The sequence below is a fragment of the Aegilops tauschii genome, chromosome 4, assembly GCF_002575655.3.
Source record: "Aegilops tauschii subsp. strangulata cultivar AL8/78 chromosome 4, Aet v6.0, whole genome shotgun sequence".
NCBI classification, from domain to species: Eukaryota; Viridiplantae; Streptophyta; class Magnoliopsida; order Poales; family Poaceae; genus Aegilops; species Aegilops tauschii.
The window spans coordinates 289,894,348-289,906,283 of record NC_053038.3 but is presented as its reverse complement, the minus strand read 5'-3'; positions in this window follow the sequence as shown (position 1 = coordinate 289,906,283).

Sequence of the window (11,936 nt, the reverse complement as noted above, 5' to 3'; positions counted from 1 at the left end):
GCCACGTGGCAGCCGCCGCCGCCCACCGCCCGCGGCCCGCTCGGCCCGCAGCCCCCCCGAGCCCGAGCCGCCGCCCGCCGCTTCCCGCGCGGACCCGCACCTCCTGCACCAGATCCCGCGCCGCCCGTCGCCGGCGCCGCCCCGGACCACCGCCGCCACCTCGCGCCGGCGCCCCGCTCCGCCCGGTCGCCTCCCGCCGCCCGCACGCCGGACCCCGCTCTGACGCCGCCCCGCGCCCGACCCCAGCGCCGCCCGGATCCCTCCGCCCCGCCGCCGGTCGCCCCGCGCCTCCCGTCGCCGGCTTCCCGCTGCCTCGCCGGCGTCCCGCCGCCTCCACGCCCCGCTCGCCGTCGCCGTCTCCGGCCGGATCCGGCGAGATCCGGCCCGGAACCGCAGGGTGGACGAGATCCACCAGGAGCCCATCCAAACGGCATCCCCGCGCCCGGATCCCTCCGTCCCGGATTCACCTCGTCCCGTTGACTTTTCCCGGAGGGTATATTTTCTCCAAGTCCCGAAGTTTTCAACATTTTGTTGCCATATTCATTGCATCATATCTCCATGACCATAGCTCCGATTCATGCATATGATATGTCAAAATGTTCATCATGAGATGCTCTTCATTGTGATCCATTGTGCCATGCTTCTTTGAGGTCATATTGATGCCCTAATCATCGTTTCAAAAGTGCTACATGATGTTAACCGCTGTCTGTTTACAGAACTTGGTGATTTGTCTTTTTCATTGCATTTTGTGTGTGCATCCTATGAGCATGAGCTCCACATGTGTTTTGATCTAAATCATTCCATATTTACAGTGGTGCAAGTCTTGTATTTTTAGGATCTCTGTGGTGACTAGCACAAGCAGGCCACGTAACCTCCATGATGTTGCTGATTTCTGTGACAATCATTTCTGCCAAGTCTGTAGCTGTAACATTGTGATGCGATGTAAACCTGCTGTCACCATGCGTTCTATGCATAATATGGAGATGCTCACTAAGGATGTTTTGTTATACATGTTACGCTCTATCCATTCATTCCCTTGTTTGAATTTATAGCCTGCTGTAGCTTATTTTTATCTTGCTCTCAATTTACTAAATAATGTTGCTGTCAGCCTATTAACATGAAGTTCAGTTTTGACATGTGTTTTGCTAGTGATCCATGCACCCTATGAACTTGCTCTTGCCATGCTTAGATTCATAATTATGCCATATTACTGTTGGATGCCTTCACATGCCATGAAATGCTTTGTGATGAGTGATTTGAGCTTGCAAAGATGCCTTCATAATTCTGTTTATGCCATGCTCAGTTTTTCTGCTGTCTGAATCTGTTTATGAAACTTGCTATGTTTACATGGGTGCCATCATATCTTCTGTGCCTTTTTGGCTCTTGATCAGTAAGGGACTTTTGTTCTATGAAATTATTATATTCATGCCATGCCTTTTTTTGCTATGGTATGTTCCTGTAGCATGTTTTTTGATAGCTCTAAACTTAACAACCTGATGTTATTTCTGCCATGTCCAGTAATTTTTGCTAAGTCTGTGAAACTGTTATTATTTGCAATCTTGCCATGCCCTTTTGAGCATGTTCTAGTGGTTTACGGAGATAGCTCAGTGTTCATGTTTTGTTATGCTTTACCTATAAATCATGCCCATGCCTTTTGTTTTCATGTTGAGGTGCTGTAGCATGTTGTTTTGATACTTGCAAGATGCCTAGTTGCTGTTTTGGACAGATTGTTGTTATATCTTGTTTGGAGTGTATGTGTTGCACCGTTGCTCCGTTTTGAGCATGCTCTATATGAAAATTGCTTAGAATTGCATGTAGTTTCATATTATCATGTTGCATCCATGTTTTGAGTGTGTTTGCTTGATGTTTGAATGCATTTTGCATCAATGCCATGTTTAACTTGTTTTGCTCATATCTTCTAAGCCGTAGCTCCGAATCTAATGAACTTTATATGTAACTTGAATAGAATTTCGTGTAGATCATCTTGGTGCATTTTAACTTGCTGTTTAACAACTTGAACATAAGGTTTATTCAGATCTGTACCAATTTCGAAATTTGCATATGAGGACTTACCGGAATTGTTATATGTTATTTCCGGCCTCATTTAAACTTGCTTTGATGTGTTGTTCTTGTATGCATCATCTCTTGACATGAGTAGCTTCATGTAGCCTTGTCATGCATCATACTTGGTTGAGCATTATGCCTTGTTCATGTGTGGTGTGTTTACCATGTTGTGTGCTTCTTCTCGATAGTTCCCGTTTCGGTGCGATCGTGAGGATTCGTTCGTCTACGCTTGGTTCGTCTTCGTGGCTTCATCTTCTTCATGGACTCGTTCTTCTTCCTAGCGGGATTTCAGGCAAGATGACCGTCACCTTGGATCTCACTACTATCATTGCTATGCTAGTTGCTTCGTTCTATCGCTATGCTGCGCTACCTATCACTTGCTCTTCAAGCCTCCCAAATTGCCATGAACCTCTAACCTTTGCCACCCTTCCTAGCAAACCGTTGTTTGGCTATGTTACCGCTTTGCTCAGCCCCTCTTATAGCGTTGTTAGTTGCAGGTGAAGATGAAGATTTCTCCATGTTGGATTATGGTTATGTTGGGATATCACAATATCTCTTATTTAATTAATGCATCTATATACTTGGTAAAGGGTGGAAGGCTCGGCCTTATGCCTGGTGTTTTGTTCCACTCTTGTCGCCCTAGTTTTTGCCATACCGGTGTTATGTTCCTTGATTTTGTGTCCCTTACGCGGTTGGGTGATTTATGGGACCCCCTTGACAGTTCGCTTTGAATAAAACTCCTCCAGCAAGGCCCAACCTTGGTTTTACATTTGCCTCACCTAGCCTTTTTCCCTTGGGAGTCGCGCTCCCGAGGGTCATCTTATTTTACCCCCCCGGGCCAGTGCTCCTCGGAGTGTTGGTCCAAACTAGAGCCACTTGCAGCGCCACCTCGGGGAAACTTGAGGGCTGGTTTTAGTTGTACGTAGTGTTCATCCGGTGTGTCCTGAGAACGAGGTACGTGCGACTCCTATCGGGATTGTCGACACATTGGGCGGCTTTGCTGGTCTTGTTTTACCATTGTGGAAATGTCTTGTAAACCGGGATTCCGAGACTGATCGGGTCTTCCCGGGAGAAGGAATATCCTTCGTTGACCATGAGAGCTTATAATGGGCTAAGTTGGGACACCCCTGCAGGGTATAAACTTTCGAGAGCCGTGCCCGCGGTTATGTGGCAGATGGGAATTTGTTAATGTCCGGTTGTAGAGAACTTGACACTTGACTTAACTAAAACGCATCAACCGCGTGTGTAGCCGTGATGGTCTCTTCTCGGCGGAGTCCGGGAAGTGAACACGGTTTCTGGGTTATGTTTGACGTAAGTAGGAGTTCAGGATCACTTCTTGATCATTGCTAGCTTCACGACCGTTCCGTTGCTCCTCTTCTCGCTCTTATTTGCGTATGTTAGCCACCATACTTGCTTAGTCGCTGCTGCAACCTCACCACTTTACCCCTTCCTTACCCATTAAGCTTTGCTAGTCTTGATACCCATGGTAATGGGATTGCTGAGTCCTCGTGGCTCACAGATTACTACAACAACAGTTGCAGGTACAGGTTTTGCGATGATCATGACGCGAGAGCGATGTTAGCTTGTATTGGAGTTCTTCTTCTGCTTCTTCTTCGATCAGGGGATAGGTTCCAGGACGGCAGCCTGGGCTAGCAGGGTGGATGTTGTTTGAGTTCCTGTTTGTGTTTCATCCGTAGTCGGATGTTATTCTATGTATGTTGTATATTGATGTATTCTTGCGGCATTTGTATGCCTTGTATGTATCCCCATATATTATGTAATGTTGATGTAATGATATCCACCTTGCAAAAGCGTGTCAATATGCGGTTCTATCCTTGGTGGGACCTTCGAGTCTCTTTAGGATAGTATCACATATTGGGCGTGACAGGAGGGTATGGTGGATTCATTGGAACAACTTTGGGGTTTATGGAGGTGGATGCACAAGCAGTATTCCCGCTTAGTACAAGTGAGGGCTAGAAAGAGACTGGGAAGTGACCAACTAGAGAGCGACAATGGTCATAAACATGCATTGATATTAACCAACATTGAGTGCAAGCATGAGTAGGATATAAATCACCATGAACATAAATATCATAGAGGATGTTGATTTTGTTTCAACTACATGCGTGAACATGTGCCAAGTCAAGCTACTCGAATCATTCAAAGGAGGATACCATCCTATCATACTACATCACAACCATTTTAATTTCCATGTTGGCACGCAAGGTAAACCATTATAAACTCCTAGGTAATTAAGCATGGCATGAGTAACTATAATCGCCAACTGTCATTGCAAACATGTTCCATTCATAATAGGCTGAATCAGGAACGATGAACTAATCATATTTACAAATACAAGATAGGTCGAGTTCATACCAGCTTCTCCTCATCTCAATCATTTCATCATATACCATCATTATTGCCTTTTACTTGCATGACCGAACGGTGTGGATAATAATAATAGTGCATGTGCATTGGACTAAGCTGGAATCTGTAACATTTATTCAAAGGAGAAGACAAGGTAATATGGGCTCTTTGTTAGATCAACAATAATGCATATGAGAGCCACTAAACATTTTCATCGTGGTCTTCTCCTCTCGACCCCGAAAGAAAAGAAATTCAAAGAAACACACTGAGATATTTTTGGAGTTTTTGTTTTTCTGAAGAAAGTAAAACAAGAACGAGAAAAACTATATACACGGGAAAGCTCCCAACAAGCAAAAGAAGAACAATAAATCTTTTTCTTTTTTCTTTTAATTCTACAACTAAGCATGCATGGAAGGTAAACTACAACTATTTTTTTGGTTTTTCTTAAGGCTTTTCAAACACACAAGAAGAAAGCGGGAAAAAGAAATAAACTAACATGGATAATACAATGAAAAAGTATGAACACCGACAACTGGAATGAGTGTGTGAACATGAATGTAATGTCGGTGAGAAATACATACTCCCCCAAGCTTAGGCTTTTGGCCTAAGTTGGTCTACGCCCATGGATCAAAGTAGTTCTCTCCGGTGTACTGAGGAGGATCCTGGGGGTTCCACTAGTTAGCAAGCTCCTGTGGGTCCCAGTGATAAATAGACTCCTGATATGGATCAGGTGATGGCTCTGGCTCAGGAGGTGGGGATCGTGTCCCCTCCCAGTATGCATGAATGTCTGCGGGCAAAAGAATGTACCTACCTGAATGGATATCGAACAAAACAGGTGCAGGCAAGGTAATAATGTAGCGACCCGACCTCAGACGGTCAAGTCTCTGTGCTTCAGTGTCATCCCTGGATCGGTAATGCTGACACACACAGTACTCTAAGGATTTATAACAGAGTAGCAATCACACACTTATTACATCGATAGTCTCCAAAGAGAACTTATTACAATAAATACGGCTTAAGGCCATCTAAATAAGATAACAGCGGAAGGCTTGGAAGATAAAGTGAGTCCATCAACTCCAACGGCATAGCTGAGTGCACGACAACGGCCTAGCGAACCTTACTCCTCGTCTGAAAAGTCTGCAACATGATACGTTGCAGCCCGAAAACGGGTCAGCACATGGAATATGCTGGCAATGTAACACAGCAGAGTAATGAACAGATAAAGGCTATCACTATATGCATATATGGCTGGTGGAGGCTCTATGGTCAATATGTTTTTGTGAAAAGCCAATTTTTCCCTACAACAAAGGAATATATTTTATTTAACTATCATGGTAGTTGAAACATCATTGAGAAGGTTCCTCCAACTCAATCCCAATTAAAAGTAATTATCAACCCAACAAGTTAAATTAGAGTGATGAGATCCATATGATAATCCAAGAACCAGATACTCAAGATGTCCATAACCGGGGACACGGCTAACCATGATTAGTTTGTACACTCTGCAGAGGTTTGCACACTTTTTCCCCACAAGACTCGATCTCCTCCGTTGGATTTCTCGCACTACATGGTGTTTGAGAAACGGATGACCGAGACACAGTCTTTCAGAAGCATTAACTCTAACCCCGGGTGGACAGTTACACCTACTTTCCCTCTACATCTGCTAGCCCACCACTAGAAGAGGTCATGCAACATACTCAACTATGCTAGAGCCCATAATAGCTTGTGGCTGCACACGGAAGTTTCTAGCATGAATAATCTTATGATCCCTTTGAGCCTGGGTGGCGGACCGTAGGATGATCACACGGGTACTCCGGGATATCCTAGGACAACACTGGATTCTCCAGGTGCCCACAAGCAATCCACCCAGATGTGTATTAAAGTTGCCACCTTAAGTTGAACCATTAATTAACAACTCACATCTGTCATTGATCTCTCAAACCAAACCACGTCTACAAGCATAACATAGCAATATAAGCATACATAGAAGTAACTCCCAAGGGTTTGATAATAAACAGGGCAATAGGTTCTACCTCATCAACTACTTCCCAATTCCCACAAGTTAAACACATCCTAATCATGCAATGTTTGAGGATTGGAACTAATGCATAAAAACTGGGTATGAAAGAAGTATGATCAATGTGTTACTTGCCTTGCTGACAATCCGCAAAACCTAGTGACTCATAGTAGCACGCTTCGCACTCCGGGAATTCTATCGCAAACAAACAATAGCATACATAAGCAATCAAGCAATGATGCACGGGTAAAACTCAAATAAGAAGATCTAACCAGATAGTTCAACTGAAGAACTCCGGTTTGCAAAAAAGAATCAAATCGAACGGAGAAACGAAACTCAAACCACGAAAGAAACAAGATCCGATTACTAATCTAGACTAAGTCAAATTTTACTGTATCTAAATCTTGTTCAAGTTGGTTAAACGGAAAGAGAACTTCGAGACGAAGATCTAGGCGCTTGAATCGTGTGATTCCGATAAACGAGCGAAAAAATAACCTAAAACAAAAATCAGGGCAGAAATCGCGATCGAAAATAATCGCGGAAAACCCTGGAAAAAGAAAAACGGACGAACAGGCTAACGAACAAACGTTCGCTGTCTACGGCTAATGGGCGAACAACGTTCGTTAAAACAAACGTACGGACGAACGTCTGCTATTTAACCGAACTGAGAAAACCGAACAAAACAGATTCTAGAAAAAACGAGATCTAGGTTTACGAAATAAAAACTGATCGGTTTTAAGAAAAAACCGGTGGCTACCTCGTGGAACGGGATGGCGGCGGCGGCGTACTCCGGCGGCGGGTCGGGGCGGCGGCGTCCGGCAGCGGCGCGGCGCAGCGGCTACAGTGGCGGCTGGCGCGAGCGGCGGCGTCTTAGGGTTAGGGTTTGGGCGCGGGGGCGGCGGCTGGGCTCGGGTGGGCTGCAGGGTCACGGGGGCGCGACTTATAAAGGGGCCGGCCTGGGGAGTTCTGGCCGGTGACGGCCCGGAGTCGGTTAGATTTTTTTATAAAAATATTCCGACACACAAAAAACGATTAAAAGAAGTACTAAACGGACTCCAAAAATCCTAAAATAAATTTTCCCCGTCCTCTAAAAATATAGCGGACAAAGTGAACATTTATTTGGGCCTCTAATGCAATTTTGAAAACACGAATTTTTCCTAATTCAAATAAAATTGCAATAAAATCCAAATAAAATTTATTAATTGATTTTAATATTTTTCCTCCAATATTTCATTTATTTTGGAGAAGTCATATTATCTCCTCTCATTTACTTTAGTATGAAATATTTTTGGAGAGAAAAATTATTAAAACCAAAATGATCCTTGTTCGATATTTGAGAAAAATTGAAATATGAAAACTAGGAAATCCCCAACTCTCTCCGAGGGTCCTTGAGTTGCTTAGAATTTCGAGGATCACAAAACGAAATGTAATAAAGTATGATATGCATGAATGACCCATGTATAACATTCCTAATTGAAAATTTGGGATGTTACCAATAATCTAAAAAGTATTCTTGCTAAATACTAGGTTATAAATAATTCTCTTTTCCTCATCATGTCGAATAAACTTATGTGCTACCATGCTGTCATAATCTAAATACATAGTGGGTAGGAGTTTCTCTTCCTTTTCATACTGGCTAATGGGTATCTCAAAGTGTTTGGCAAGGAGAGTGGCAAAGATACCTTCGAAAATAGGACCCTTTGTGCGGTTCATGCTCAACCGTCTAGCAACCATAGCGCCCAAACTGTAAGTTCTATCTCTATGTAAAGCATGGTGCAAAATAGTGAGGTCAGGGGCACTAAGGCCCCCCACTCTCTCCACGACAAATTAAACATCTCCCAGCAAATAATGAGTAGTAGCGTAAAACATGAAGATGTATACTAGCCACTCTCGCTTCCGACACTCCTCTACCTTCCCGTACGGCAATTTCATGAATAAGGCCTTCCACATTACCAGGACGTCGCTCCTTGATGCTGCCCACATAGGGTAATTTACAAACCTCACAAAAGTCATAAAGCATCATTTCTTTCTACTCATCATATAAGTGAAAGTCTACCACGGGTGGTGATTTCCTAGCATGAAAATGAAAATTTTGCACGAAAGTATTAGTGAGTAGGAGATACTGATTACACCGGTCGAGGAGGAAGTCGGTGATGCCTGCATTCCCAGCCAAATAATAGAAATCATCATAAATCCCCGCTGCTTGTAAGAATGCATCACATGGCCATTCGCACGGCCAAATTTCCGTGGCACGAGGAAGATTATACTTGGGCTTTTCCCTCTCCTCATTTTCCTTTCCCAGCGAACCCCAGCTCAAGGAGCCTCTCAACAATCTCCTCAACATTTCCTTCCACTCAAAATTTCTGAAATTTTTAGTAACTCAAAATAAAAGTGAACCAAACTTGATAAAATTGATAGCAACTACTCCTACAAGTGTCTAGAGGCTAAACCATGCATCAAAACTACTTTGGGCCATATAAATTTGACATGCAAGCTCAAGAACAAAGCCACCACAGCAGCAAAAATTTGCACTGAATAAAGCACTAGAAGAAAAACTAATTGGACCATTGGAGGAGTCACATACCGAAGAACAATCCCCCAAAGCAGTTTTGTGAATGGAGCTTTGAGCAAAGAGATCGAAAATGGCAGCAAGATGAGCAAGAACATGAGTTTGGGCTATGGAGTGATTTTTTCTGGAGGAAGAAAGAGTGGATGGGTGCTGGAATAAGTGGAGGGGGCCACCTGGGGCCCACAAGGTCGAGGGGAGCACCCCAGGGGGGTGGGCACGCCCTCCACCCTTGTGGCCAGCTGGCGAGGCCCCCTGGTGTATTCTTTGCACCAGAAATTCTAAAGTATTGCATAAAAATCATACTAAATTTTTAGGGCATTTGGAGAACTTTTATTTTTGGGACATTTTTTTATTGCACGAATAATTCAGAAAACAGACAGAAAATACTATTTTTGCTTTATTTAAACTAAATAACAGAAAGTAAAGGATGGGTACAGAGAGTTGTGCTTTCTAAATTCATCCATCTTATGCTCATCAAAAGGAATCCATTAACGAGGTTGATCAAGTTTCATTAAAAAACTTCTTCCGAGTGACATGAAACCGGAGAACTTTTGAATAACACTAGGTTACCTCAAGGGGGATATGCATTTCCCCAACAATAAGAATATCATATTTCTTTTTGACAGTAGGAAGAGGCAATTCAAAACCTCCAATAGTAATAGTTGAAATTTTTCCAATAGAATTGATACTATGAATTTGAGGTTGTTTCTTCGAAAAGTGTACCGTATGCTCATTACCATTAACATGAAAAGTGACATTGCCTTTGTTGCAATCAATAACAGCCCCTGTAGTATTCAAGAAGGGCCTACCAAGGATAATCGACATACCACTACTGCAGGATGCTGCTAACGCGACACTACGATCAGAGACCCTTCGACGAAACTGTGTGCGATGCCATAATCGCAAACGGTGCTGCAAAAAAACCGTAAAAAAGGTGCAAAATGTTTGTGATGGAGGATGCATCAAACACGGTTCAGATTTTAGTTGCGTGTGCGATGCAGGGCATACGGTTCAGCTCAATTAACCGTTTGCGATGAGGAGGAACAAAAGAAACGGGCAGCCAAATGAAGGTGCGTGCGATGTACAACATACGGTTCACTCAGATGAATTGTTTGTGATTAGGCAACACAAAAGAAACGGTCAGCCAGATCAAAGGTGTGTGCGATATACGACATGCGGTTCACTCGGATGAACTGTTTGCGTTGAGACATGAGAACAGAAACGGTTCAAATGAACAAGATGTGTGTGATACGAGGCAAACAGGTCTGTACTCGGAAACGTGTGCGAAGACCAATAACAACACAGACGATTACTGGTAACTAGCCGTGTGTGTTGTGAGCAAACGATTGCTGGTATACAATTGTGAGTGATTGATGAAGACATCACCGACGGGTTCCATTGTTTAGTCCGTGTGTGATGCGATTTTGTTTGTCCGCACAACATCTACGCTCTGTCTATAGAGCATCTACATATATACTTAAAAAGACAGCATTCCATAACCAAATTAAGCATACAATTACACAAGTGACTACACACATAACATTTCCACATACCAAAGAAAGCAATTACATGCATACTAAAGTAGGAGAAACGAGGATTAATCATCTACTTATTATTGCGACGACACTTGCCATTGCTCTGCTTCCGGCTGGATCCCTGTCCGTTTTGGGGAAGGAGGCACTTCCTCATGTCAACGATCCGCCTGTACATGTCGTAGCTCGTGTACGCCTCCTTGGCCGTGTACACGACGTGAGCTTTGTCGAGTTTCTCCATCCAGGCCGAGTGCCAGGCACACTTGTCCTTGTTGCACGAATCCTTCATGTCTCTGTAGTAGGGGTCGATGATGGCCTCGGCGAGGTGAACCAGTGAGTCCTTCTCATGCTCCTTGCTGCCCCAGATCTTGTATTGGCCTTGGATGTCGACAAGATTTTGGCAGGCGATGCCCGAATTCGTGAGCGCCTTTACATTGTTGGTGATGTCCACCATAGCACACATGTAGTGGGGGCTGTTGACAAACCTGGTGAAACGCTCGCAAGGCCTTGTGGCCAGGCAGTAGTGGTAGACGAGGACGTGGTGGCGCACGCACATCTGGGCGACGACGACCTTGGGACGAGACCCGGCACGAGCGCGGGTGGACTCGAGGTCGAACCCATGATGTGGATGGAGTGCTCCACCCAGACCGGGTCGTTGGTGTACACCACCGAGAGATCCATGAACCTTTTGTGGGTGTCCACCACGGAACGCATGGTGAACTGCTGCTTGTCGTCGGTAGCCGCTCGGAGCGCCATTGGAGCCGCGCAGGATACCCTCTAAGAATTTCTCGTGGTGGGTGTGCTTCTTGCAATGGTGGGGCGCGATCGAAAGGTTGAAGAGACACAAGGGTAGGTTAAATGGCCGCTGTAATAAATGGGGGCCGGCCGGCCTGTAATCGTCACGTCTTGTCACGGCGTTCATAGCGGAGGATTCTAGTGCACGCTTGACAACACCGCACCGCACGCGTGGGCTCGAAGAGGCGCCAAATGTATTTTTGGTGAGCCTGTTCCCGCGCTACCGCGCTGTTTACCGCGCAAGCTTCCCGCCCAGCTAGTTTGGCCACACGTCGGCTAGAAGAGGGACAAATCATGGGCGTTTATTGGCAAAAAGCTTTGTAAAAACGAAGTGTGTGGAATGACTTCGGTCATAAGTTTACCCTTGGGTATGAGGTCAAAGCTACACAGAAGGGTGATGATGGACACTCGAGTGCGATAATTAATTCTGCACTCTATAGTGCACACGGTGGAAGAAACAAACTGTGTGCAATAATGTCGAAGATCGCAGTCGAGTTACCTATATAGATCGTGTGCTGTGAGATCGACAAGGTAAACTGATTCGAGAATGGTTAATAAAATCTAAGACCATTGCATATTAAGGTCAAAATAG